This window comes from Triplophysa rosa, unplaced genomic scaffold (assembly GCF_024868665.1).
Source record: "Triplophysa rosa unplaced genomic scaffold, Trosa_1v2 scaffold29_ERROPOS3643519, whole genome shotgun sequence".
Classification (NCBI taxonomy): Eukaryota; Metazoa; Chordata; class Actinopteri; order Cypriniformes; family Nemacheilidae; genus Triplophysa; species Triplophysa rosa.
In genome coordinates, this window is record NW_026634317.1 from 22,307 (window position 1) to 35,175 (window position 12,869).

General features: G+C 43.3%; 1 non-coding gene across 1 annotated transcript; it reads right to left on the bottom strand.

Moving 5' to 3' along the window:
- Nucleotides 1-6,996: 6,996 nt before the first annotated feature.
- On the bottom strand, nt 6,997-7,069 carry trnaf-gaa (transfer RNA phenylalanine (anticodon GAA)). The gene has a single exon. It is a non-coding gene; the product is annotated as a tRNA-Phe (tRNA).
- Nucleotides 7,070-12,869: the final 5,800 nt, after the last annotated feature.

The following is a 12,869-nucleotide window of genomic DNA, read 5'->3' on the forward strand; positions in this document are numbered from 1 at the left end:
GAAGTAGCTTGATTTTTTTGTAAATATATGTAAATAGCTATATATATGTTTTTTTCATACACAGATTGGACAGGTTGCGTGCTGGATTGTGTACTGTAGTTCAATTTAGGAAACTTTCGACATGTGAAAATATATCCTTAAAATAAACTTAAAAAGAGGCTAAAGCATGCAAGAAAAATGGTCAACTTGTGCAGACAATGCATCATCTGAAGCGCTGTGAATTGACTTCAAATGAGCAAAACATATAGTGCTCTCAAGATAGAGATGCTCTGGTTTCAGCTCTTCGAGTGTTCCTGATTTAAAGGATTGGATGGTGTCACGATCGGGCGTGGCGGAAGAACCCAAATGCAGGCAGGCAGTGAAGGGGTTAATGAAACAAGACTTTAATTATAAAAACACAAAACAAAACACCCTCGATGGGGAAAACAGAACAGAGATTAATACAAAACAAAAGACTTCCCACGAGGGGGCAAAACGAAAGCAAGAACAGTAAAAAACTCACGACCAAACGTAGAAACCAAACGACAAGAACACGACCAAACGTCTTAAATCAACACACGACAAGGGTAAACCACAACACTCACAGAACATGGACACGGTTTATTATATTAATATAGGTACTTTTTATATTAATGCAACACTACACATAAGGGGAAGAACGATGCCACTACAGGAGATGGTGCAAAGGGTATATTTAATCCAAAAACCAAAAATCCAAAAAGGGTAACAGGCACAAAAATCCAATAATCCAACTGGTAAGAAACATGCAACAATGAGAACTCGGAAACAAAGGCGGGTCGGAACCAGACAGTAACGGAAATAACAACTAGATCTGACACCGGGTATTACACAGGGCAGGGTACATATAGTGTCCAAGTAATGTGAATCAGGTGCGGGTGTAATCATGATGAGTGCAAGGGATGATGGGAATTTGAGTTCATGAGTGTCAATAGTCCAATGAGAGTGAACGGGGAGTGATTCTGGGAGGCGGAGTTGCTGGAGGGGGTGTGGCTGATCGCTGAGGAGAGCTTGTTATAATTATAATTAATATGTATTTGTAAAGCTGTAAAAGATTTTAACCGTGCTATAGAAATATGTTTGAACAGAAGAGAATTGAATTTACTTATTTTGTTGGTTTAGCTTGTGTTTCCTAATATTTCCCTAGTAAGGCGAACATTAATATGTAATTAATGATTTTGAGTCATCTGTACAGTTAGAGGTATATTACAAGTATTTCAAGTGCAAAAATAATATCTAAATAGTATGTTCATAAAAATACTTAAACTAGTAGTTTACTAAGAATACACCTTGAAGTGTACTTACAAATGTACTACAAGTATTGATAGTTAACTGTCAGTATATATGCAAGGTTACCTAAAGAAAGCTTACAAGCATACTTACAATAAATTTGTAGTTTACTAAGAGTAAACTTTAAAGTGTACTTTTATAAATGACAAATGTACTACAAGTAATAAACTAGTAAACTACCAGAACACCTACTAGTAAACTACCAGTAAACCTAAAGAAAACCTACAAGTATACTTGCAGTACTTAACAAATAGTTTACTGGGAGTAAACTTCGAAGTGTACTTTCACAGACTAAACTGTCAGGTCCCGGGTCTGATCACCTGTTTGTTTTGTCCTGTCTTTTACATGTTAGTGTTTGTCTAGCACACGGAGGAGAGTTTGACAGCTCTCCGTGTGCTGGGTTTTTGTGTATAGACCTCGTTATCCTCATCACGACGCACCTGTTCTCACTCACTCTAATTTCATCACACCGGTTTCCACTCCCGCTATCTATTCTCTCCCTATTTAATCTCCTGCATTCTCTTGTTCCTTGTCAGTCCGTTAGTTTACTAACCCCTTGACGTCCAGTTTTGTAGAGTCTAGTCTTGTTACTAACCTAGTCTTGTCTTGCTGCTAATTATTTCTTGTTTGTTCAGGCTCCAGAGCTTTTTGCACCCTGCCTGGTGTCCCTCTGTTTCCCCAGATCGGTGCGGGTTTGGCGAGTTCGGTTCTCCTTCTGGTTGGGCTGTGTGGAGGAGTTTCACTAGACGCCCGGTGGTTATCACCCCCATCTCCTCGCTATAGGAACCATTGATCGTCTCCTTACTGGAGGTCTCTCCCTCTCCCACGGAGGATCCGATTCTTTCTCTAGGACCTATTCGGAAGGATTACCACTCACCCTCGATGTGGTCGCGAGGGTATTCTTATTCCGGGGTGGTTGCACGGAACATTTCAAGGACTCTTCTTTCGTGGTGGTTGCACGGAACATTTCAAGGACTCTTCCTTCGTGGTGGTTGCACGGAACATTTCAAGGACTCTTCCTTCGTGGTGGTTGCATGGAACATTTCAAGGACTCTCTCTTCGGGGTAGTTGCATGGAACATTTCAAGGACTCTCTCTTCAGGGTAGTTGCACGGAACATTTCAAGGACTCCCTTCGGGGGGTGCTGAACGGAACGGGCCAGTACTCTCCCTCTGGGATTCTGGCAACGGACTCTGTATCACGCGAACTCAGCCCATCAAGACTCTTGAACTGTTCAGGTCCCCCTTAACCAGCTCCCCGATCACTTCCTGGCCGAGCGCTCGAGCCCTGTCCCATATTTACCAGTGCTGGTGTTATTTGTCTTTGTGTGTTTTTGCTGCCATTGCTTTGAATAAACCCTTTGACCCTGCTTCTGACTCCTTACTACCCTGCATAACAGAACGGACTGACCATTATGGAGTCAGCAGGATCAGATTCCCTCCGCTCCGCTCTCGCCCAACAGGGAGTTATGCTGGGACAGCAGAGCACCCGGCTAAACGCTACCGTCTAAGAGGTAGAGGAAATGAACACCCACATCTCCGAACTTGCGGCCCGACTCGACGAACTCCGACTTGGTGCGGCTGCTGCTGCCGCCAGTCGCCGAGAGCCCGAACCACATGCCAATAACCCCCCGACTTATGACGGTGATCCCAATTCTTGCCAAGCGTTCTTATCTCTGTGTGCCTTAGTCTTCACCCTGCAGCCACGTCGCTATGCCTCAGAGACTTCTAAGGTGGCCTATGTTCTGACTCTTCTCTCTGGCAGGGCCCGTGAGTGGGGAGTGACCGTATGGAATGCCAAGTCTTCATTCTGCTCCACTTTTGAGGACTTTCGTGCAGAGATGGTGAGATTGTTTGACCGCACGGCTCAGGGAGACGAAGCCGCCGCTCTGTTATCCAGTCTAACACAGAAAGGGGGATCAGTAACTGAATACACCATCCGCCTCAAGACGCTGGCAGCGGCGTGCGACTGGAATGCTAGCGCAGTGCGCGCCCGCTTCCTGGTGGGCCTGAATCATGCCATCGCTGACGAGTTGGCTGCTCTGGACATGCCTAAGGAACTCGAGGCACTCATTAGTCTTGCTCTTCGAGTAGAGGGTCGACTCACACTACAGCGGCAACGCCGTCTCTCTAACCTCTCCTGGCGTTCCCAGACAGCTTCATCCAGTGATTCCCCATCAACTACTTCTCCAGCTACAGAACCCATGCAACTGGGGCGACTTCACCTTTCCACCCAGCAGAAACAGCGCGTGGCCCAGGGACTCTGCCTGTATTGCGGCAAACCCGGCCACTTCGCCATCCAGTGTCCAGTAAAAGACTGTGCCCACCAGTAAGATGGAGAGTCCTGGTGGGCGCCATCCCATGTTCAAACTCTCCTTTTGGTCGTGCCCAGTTATCCTGTAGACTGCTCTTTCAGGGCATCTCCCACACCAGCAACGCCTTACTCGACTCTGGGGCCGAGGGTAATTTTATTGATGCAGCCATGGCCCAGAAGTGGATGATTCCGGCCGTACCACTCGCCGAACCCATCGAGGCCTGTTCGCTGGCCGGCAGTCATCTCACTACCGTCACACACGTCACACCCAGTGTAAGTCTACTCTTATCTGGTAACCACAATGAGAGCATTGTGCTGTACATCCTCGACTCTCCCAAGAGCCCTATCGTTCTGGGGCATCCATGGTTCGTGCAGCACAATCCTCACGTGGACTGGAAGAACAGCTCTATTCTCTCTTGGAGCCAGTCTTGTCATGTGTCTTGTTTGGGTCCTGCTTCGTCTCCTGTTTCTGTGTTTTATGCCCCGCAGGTACAGTCCGCTGACCTCACCGGCGTCCCGGTGGAGTACCACGATCTCAGCATGGTGTTCAGCAAGTCCCAGGCTACCTCTCTTACCCCTCACCGCTCCTACAACTGCGCCATTAACCTCCTCCCAGGCACTTCTCCGCCCAAGGGTCGCCTTTACTACCTGTCTGGTCCAGAAAGAGAGGCTATGGACAAGTACATTCAGGAAGCTCTTCTTGCTGGACTCATCTGTCGCTCTTCTTCCCCGGCTGGAGCGGGTTTTTTCTTCGTCCACCTGGGAGAAGGCTAGAGGGGTCTTGGCCCAGACCGCAGCACGGACCAAAGCAGCAGCTGATCGCCACCTGTCCTCCTACCTATGTGTGTGGGCAGCGGGTATGGCTGTCTACCAAGGACCTGCCATTTCCAAGGTGGTTAATCCAGTGGCGGTCAGACTCAGACTCCCCCCTACTCTTGGTCAGGTCCACCCTGTTTTTCATGTTTCCAGGGTTAAACCGGTGGTCTCCTCACCACTTTGTCCTGCCAGCAATCACCCCGCTCCCCCCCCCCCCTTCGTCTAGTGGATGGCTCTCCCACCTACACGGTGAGGAGGTTACTAGACATACGACGCCGTGGCAGAGGTGTCCAGTACTTGGTGGACTGGGAGGGTTATGGAGCTGAGGAGAGAAGTTGGGTACCATCCCGGGACATACTGGACCAGGCTCTGATCGTGGACTTCAATCGGTGGCGAGGTGAGCCCCCTCCTAGAGCGCTTGGGAGCGCTGCTGGGGGGGCTACTGTCAGGTCCAGGGTCTGATCACCTGTTTGTTTTGTCCTGTCTTTTACATGTTAGTGTTTGTCTAGCACACGGAGGAGAGTTTGACAGCTCTCCATGTGCTGGGTGTTTGTGTGTAGACCTCGTTATCCTCATCACGACGCACCTGTTCTCACTCACGCTAATTTCATCACACCGGTTTCCACTCCCGCTATCTATTTTCTCCCTATTTAATCTCCTGCATTCTCTTCTTCCTTGTCAGTCCGTTAGTTTACTCTTCTCCGGGACATATTCGGAAGGATTACCACTCACCCTCGACGTGGTCGCGAGGGTATTCTGATTCCGGGGTGGTTGCACGGAACATTTCAAGGACTCTTTCTTCGGGGTAGTTGCACGGAACATTTCAAGGACTCTCTCTTCGGGGTAGTTGCACGGAACATTTTAAGGACTTCCTTCGGGGGGTGCTGCACGGAACAGGCCAGTACTCTCCCTCTGGGATTCTGGCAACGGACTCTGTATCACGCGAACTCAGCCCATCAAAACTCTTGAACTGTTCAGGTCCCCCTTAACCATCTCCCCGATCACTTCCTGGCCGAGCGCTCGAGCCCTGTCCCATATTTACCAGTGCTGGTGTTATTTGTCTTTGTGTGTTTTTGCTGCCATTGCTTTGAATAAACCATTTGAGCCTGCTTCTGACTCCTGCCCTTACTACCCCGCATAACACTAAACATGTGCTAAAAGTATCAGTATACCAACAAGTTTACTTGGAGTATTGTTGTAGTACAAATGAAAACTTATTTGTAAATTTATGTACTCAAAAGTTTACTACTGTTACACTTAAAGTACACTTAAAAGTATGCTTTTATAAACGAAAAAGTGGGCCAATTTAGTCCCAAGCGGTATTCAAATAGTACACTTCCAAGCATACTACTAGTCCATTGATATTATATTGACAAATATACTTGAACTTTACTTAAGTATACTTTAAAAAAATGAACTTCAAGTATACTTTTTGATAAGGGAATGGTTTGATCAGCAGAGAATTCTGATGTTCATTTTATGATACAATGTATATGCACGAGTTTTTCTTACTCTAGTCTGTACAGATGAAAAATATGCTTGTTTAAACATATTATAAATAATAATTTAGTATGGTTTAAGCTTAAAACATGCCCTGTCTCATAAATGTTCGATTTTAAGGTATTTAGGGATGCTTAAGTTTTCAATTAGAAATAAGACAAAAATATGATTACGATTTTTGCACTGCATTTAGGTTGTTTGACCCAAATTTCTCAACTTGAGGGAACAAAAGGCCATGTGTAAATTACACATTTAAATAATACAAAACCAGCTAAAGTCTTTATAAATGCACTACCTTGATGTGCTGTTCCTTAAAGTGATACTTCACCCAAAAATGAAAATTCTGTCATCATTTACTCACCTTCGAGTTGTTCCAAATGTGTATACATTTCTTTGTTCTGATGAACACAGAGAAAGATATTTGGAATAATGCTTATAACCAAACAGATCTCAACCCCCAATGACTCCCATTACTTTATCTTTTTTTTTTTGTTCTGTTGAACACAAAAGAAGACATGTTGAAGAATGTAGGACAGCAAACCGTTCTGAGGCACTTTTGACTACCATTGTATTTTTCCTACTAGGAGAGACTACGGGAGTCAATGGGGGTTGAGATCTGTTTGGTTGCATTATTCCAAATATGTTTATCTGCGTCCATCAGATCAAAGAAATGTATACACATTTGGAACAGCTCGAAGGTGAGTAAATGATGACAGAATTTTCATTTTTGGGTGAAGTATCCCTTTAATGCTAGTTTGGAGTCCAGTGAGTTCCATGCTTTTCTAGCTCAAAACATTTAGTCCCCTGTCGTGCTTTCCACGTGGTGTTACACTGACTTTTTAGGAAATGGCGACGTCTGGCGGTAATGTGTAAAATGACAGTAGAAAATTAAATACAACTACAGCGACACCATCAGGTGATTTTTACACCAAGCCACTTACACGGGGCAAATAACAGGACATATTGTTGTTATAGTACCGTAGCTTGATTCTGTAATCACCCTTTTATTTCTAAACGGTTAAATTTAGTGCTCTGTATCTTTAGGAGAGGAAAAAAATATTGCCGAAACCCGGGATCGAACCAGGGACCTTTAGATCTTCAGTCTAACGCTCTCCCAACTGAGCTATTTCGGCTTTGATGTAGATTGTATAATATTCCTCGTAGTGTATAGTATAGTAGTAGTGTATAGTAGTCCTCGAATGATCGAATGATATTGTATAGACGTAACAAAATAAAACAGGTTATCAAAATACGGGTTCTGTGAACAGAGCACACATGGGAATTTGGGCTTGATGACTGATTCAGTGTCACAACGCGGTACACGATCCGAGATGCCTGCACGATCCGTTCTGCGCATGCGCAGGTGTCGGTACACGATCCGAGATGCCTGCACGATCCGTCCGCGCATGCGCATAATGACCTAGTAGATAATTCTGTTTAGCGACGACACTGCACGATCTGTTCCACGCTTGAGCACCTTTGTACCGCGACTTTCACTACTGTCCACCTCTGGTCTCATGTCACTTCTGTGTGCACACTATGCGTTGAAATACTCTGTAACGTTTCCCCAGACTTGTTTGTAGTTCTTTCTTCATGTAAGTGCAGATAGTCTAGGCGGAAATGCATATTATGTTCCTTATTGTGTTCTGTAAACACCATTGAAGGGATTATTCCTCATTTAGATTATATAGATAGATATATTAGCCTATATATAGACCCATACTAATACAAAATGAGTCGATTTAAAGTTAACTAATATTAGCAGCTTTTAATAAAAACCGTCTTTGACGATACTACTGACCTCAGATCGAAACACAGCAAGTTAAGTAGGCCTAATGCCATGCAGCAATGAATCGCAAAGGGGAGTATGGAGGAAACTGAAGGTTTGCAGTGACAGACTCTCAAGACTCAGACTTTATTCCACATGTAACCAAAATCGTGTATGTTCATGTAACAACTCCTTTATTATTTTGGATTGGCAACCACGTAAACACATCGTAATGCATAGCGTAAGCTACATTTTAAAACATCAAAATAGACCCGCCATGAACTGTTAAATGAAAAACACAATGTAGCCTACAAAAATATGCCGCCAGTTGTGCCGTCTGGCCGTCAAGTGTTTCATCGCATGCTTGATACCAATAGTGTAGGGAAACCGTGACGTTGTTTACTACGTCATTATGCGCATGCGCAGAACGGATCGTGCAGGCATCCCGGATCGTGTACCGACAAATGCTACTACTTTATTCCACCCACACATTCTCTCCTTCATCCAAAGGTGACTTTCATCCTTGCATAGGCAGATGCTGTTTGTTCTTACAGTCTGAAGAACGAAGGACGTGAGAATGAATGAGCAGCGAAGAAGCTCAAGTACACAGTCAAAAAGGAGATGATGATAGTGTGTGGAATAGATGCATGTAAAAGATGCATGTTTTCAGATAAGCATATTGAACAAAAATACAATGCAAAAATGATGTAGTGATTAATAAACCAGATTTACATTTATGACTTTGCATTTAGTCACATGGTGACTTCATATCTAGTTCGTGAATAAACAGCAAAGCTATTACAAACTATGTACTAAGCAAATGGTAACAAATTCAATTCAATTCAATTCAATTTTATTTATATAGCGCTTTTCACAATGTGCATTGTTCCAAAGCAGCTTTACAGGAGCAAATAAGAAAAACACAGAAAGGTAAAACACAGCACAGTGCATGGTGTTTATAGACCAAGCAAGATCATTATAATAAATAATATCTAATAAATAAATGAATAAATAAATAAATAAATGCAGTCTCCCGGTGAGCAAGCCAACACTGCACTGCTCTGCTGTGGCGAGGAACCCAAACTCCAATGCTGAATAATGGAGAAAAAAAAACCTCGGGAGAAACCAGGCTCAGCCGGGAGGGCCAGATCTCCTCTGACGTGTCATGCTGCACTCAGTGACCCCGACCAAAGCCACCGAGCAACGTCCACGAAGAACAGGGAGAGCCCACGAGCCGCGACCCAGGAAGCCCCACCCGCCGAAACCGTGCAGGTCCAACCCGGTCCATTCCGCGATCAACAACAGACAACAGAGGAACAACCAGGGAAAAGTAGTAATGGCATAATTAACTTTATTCCTCTGTTGTCCGACATCGACCACAAAACAAGACCAACCAGACCAGATCCACACAGTCCCAACAAATGAAACGCCCCGAACCACAACCAACAAGCCCCCCCACTCCCCACAACACCCACCCAGCTACCTCCAATCAAAGTCACTGAGTGCAGCCATAACTTCAAACTGCTGTCGTGTGATGTAAGTTTAGCATTAAATACCAAGTATTGTAAATTTAGCATTTATGTGACAGGTAGTCCGTCTTTGCTCTCGGTGGGGATGGAATTGTCTGAGCTGGGCCGGCCAGATGGTCGCCTTTTTCTTGGGTGGTGATGGAATTGCCTTGGATGGAGCTGGATGGTCAGTCAGTCCGCAGGCTCTCGCAGGAGGATGGCACGGGATTTTCCGATGTAGCTGGCGTAATCTCTAGTTGTGGATGGGCATATGACGTTCATCTGGGCCTGGCGGAATCTCTCCCTACCTCGGGATGGGCATCCCGAGGCGAGGGCAGAAACAGAAAGAGAATAATTAGCGTAGCTGCTGTTCATTAGCTATGTATTAGTGAATGCTTGGCTGAAAAGATGTGTCTTTAATCTAGATTTAAATTGGGAGAGTGTGTCTGACCCTCGAATAGTATCGGGAGGCTATTCCAGAGTTTAGGTGCTACGTATGAGAAAGCTCTACCCCCTTTGGTGGATTTAGTTATTCTAGGTGTTATCAAAAGTCTGGAGTTTTGAGATCTTAGAGAGCGTGATGGGTTGTAGTGTGGTAGAAGCTCTGTTATGTAGGTAGGGGCTAAACCGTTTAAGGCTTTATAAGTAATTAAAAGAACTTTAAAGTCAATACGATACTTAATGGGTAACCAGTGAAGGGTTGATAACATTGGGGTTATGTGATCGTATTTTCTGGACCTGGTTAGAACTCTGGCAGCTGCTTCTGAACTAACTGTAGTTTGTTTATTGATGTGCAGGACAACCACTAAGCAGTGCATTACAGTAGTCAAGTCTTGAGGTCACAAATGCATGAATAAGCTTCTCTGCTCAGCCACACATAAAATATTTCGCAATTTGGCAACATTTCTAAGGTGGAAGAAGGCTGTTTTTGTGACATTTGAGATGTGATTTTTAAATGACAGGTTGCTGTCTAATATAACGCCAAGGTCTTTAACTGTATTTGTTGGAGTAACAGTGCAGCCTTCAATTTGCAGGTCATAATCCGAAATATTCTGCTCACGTGTCTTTGGTCCGATAAGTAATATTTCTGTTTTATTAGAATTTAAAAGAAGGAAATTACAAGTCATCCAATGCTTTATATCGTCGATGCACTCTGCCAATTTGGATAGTTGGAAGGAATCATCTGGTCTTGATGAGATATATAGCTGAGTATCATCTGCATAACAGTGGAAGCTAATTCCATGTTTTCTAATAATGTTTCCAAGGGGCAGCATGTATATGGAGAATAGCAAGGGTCCTAAAACCGATCCCTGAGGTAATCCATAATTTACTTGCGTTAGATTTGATGATTCCCCATTTAAATGGACAAATTGATGTCGGTCTGATAAGTAAGATCTGAACCATTGTAGTGCCTGTCCCTGAATACCGGTATAATTGTGTAAGCGATCTAGAAGTATTTTATGGTCTACAGTATCGAACGCAGCACTAAGGTCGAGCAGGACTAGGAGTGAGATGTTACCTTTATCTGATGCTATAAGCAGGTCGTTTGTAATTTTAACGAGCGCAGTTTCAGTACTATGATGCGGTCTAAAACCTGACTGGAATTTTTCGTGTATGTCATTATTTTGTAAGAAAGAGCACAACTGAGTGGACACTACTTTTTCTAGTATTTTAGACAGGTAAGGGAGATTTGAAATCGGTCTATAGTTTCCTAGTTCATTGGGGTCTAAGTTTGGTTTCTTGATAAGAGGCTTAATGACGGCCAGTTTAAAGGCTCCTGGGACATGGCCTAGATTAATTGACGAGTTGATAATGTTATAAATGGGCTCAATTGCAACGGGTAATAACTCTTTTAATAATTTAGTTGGTATGGGGTCTAATAAGCAAGTTGTAGGTTTAGATGTTGCAATAAGTTTAATTAAATCTTCCTGTTTTATAGGTGAAAAACACTGTAGCCTTTCTTTTGGGGCGATGGTTGGTACTAATTTATAGGACAGACTTGGAGGTTGAGATTTTACTATTTTGTCTCGTATGTTTTCGATTTTCTCTGTAAAAAAGTTCATGAAATCATTGCTACCAAGGTGCGGCGGAATACCCAGGTCAGGTGAAGTCTGTTTATTTGTTAGTTTAGCAACTGTACTAAATAAAAACCTTGGATTGTTTTTGTTAGTTTCTATGAGGTTACGGAGGTGCTCGGCCTTTGCTGCTTTTAGTGCCTTTTTATAACAGTTTGCACTCTCTTTCCACGCAATTTTAAAGACCTCTAATTGGGTTTGTTTCCATTTGCGCTCCAGTTTACGTGTTTCTCTTTTAAGGGCGCGAGTGGTGCTATTGTACCATGGTGCTGCGTTTTTCTCATTAATCTTTTTTGACTTCATAGGTGCGACAGCTTCTAATGTATTAGAGAAAATAGTGCCCAATTTGCTGGTCATGTCATCGAGCGATTCTATATTTATTGGTATGGTTATTAAAGGAGTCAGATCTGGCAAGCTCTTTGTGAAACTATCTTTAGTAGTCGAGGTAATTGTTCTACCCTGTCGATAACGAGTTAAACGGCTGATTTCTGCAGTGCGCAGTGTACATGTTATAAGATAGTGATCAGTGACATCGTCGCTTTGAGGTATAATATCTATATTGGTTAGATCGGCTCCGTGAGATATAATCAAGTCTAGTGTATGATTAAATCGATGAGTGGGTCCATTGATGTGTTGTGTTACTCCAAAAGAGTGTAATAGCTCTGTAAACGCCACTGCTAATGCATCGTTAGCACTATCTACGTGGATATTAAAGTCTCCGACAATTAGTACTTTATCAACGTTAACCAATAGGTCCGATAGGAAGTCCGCAAGTCATGCCATCCCAGACTACTTAAATATTTTGCACAAATATTAGAATATTCTCATCACCCTCATGCCATCCCAGATGTATAAAGCAACATACAGATCAGCACCCCACTACCTACCTCTCTGGACCCAATCAGGCTCAGCTGGCTGGACTGGGGGGAGCAATCAGATACTGTGGTTGGGCAACAATTTTTCTAATAATGGAATCCGAGTTCATTGCATGCATAATTTTCATTCTCTGTGATTTAATTGACAGATCATTATTTAAAAGATAATACAAAAAAGAAGTATTTCATGTTGAATTTTTGTAGTTGTCAATTGTACATTTTTAGAGGGGCCCAAGGAAAATCTGGGGGTGGCAATGCCCCTATCACTAAAACACATCACTAACTCATCCCTCCGGGTTACTCCGCTTAAAAAAACCTACCGTCAACCCTTCCGTTACTGATAATGACAGACTTGTCTCAATACTTCTGTTTATTGCAAAAACACTTGAAAGAGCTGTTTTCATCCAGGCATTACATCACTCATATTCTCCACGCAACATCCTTAGATCTTGTCATACAGATACATGGTTTCCCTTATCACTGCTAAGTCAATGACAAACACATTTTTTTTTTGCATCCAGATGATCCCATGCAGCACACAATGCACATTGCCTGCCTTGAAGACATATCAGCTTGAAAAAGAGAACACTACCTTTAACTCAACTTAGTTAAGACAGGGCTTGTCTTATACTCTACTGTATAATATTGTATATTTGTGTGGATAATAGAATTGAATTATATACACAATTTAGAAACTGTTCATATTT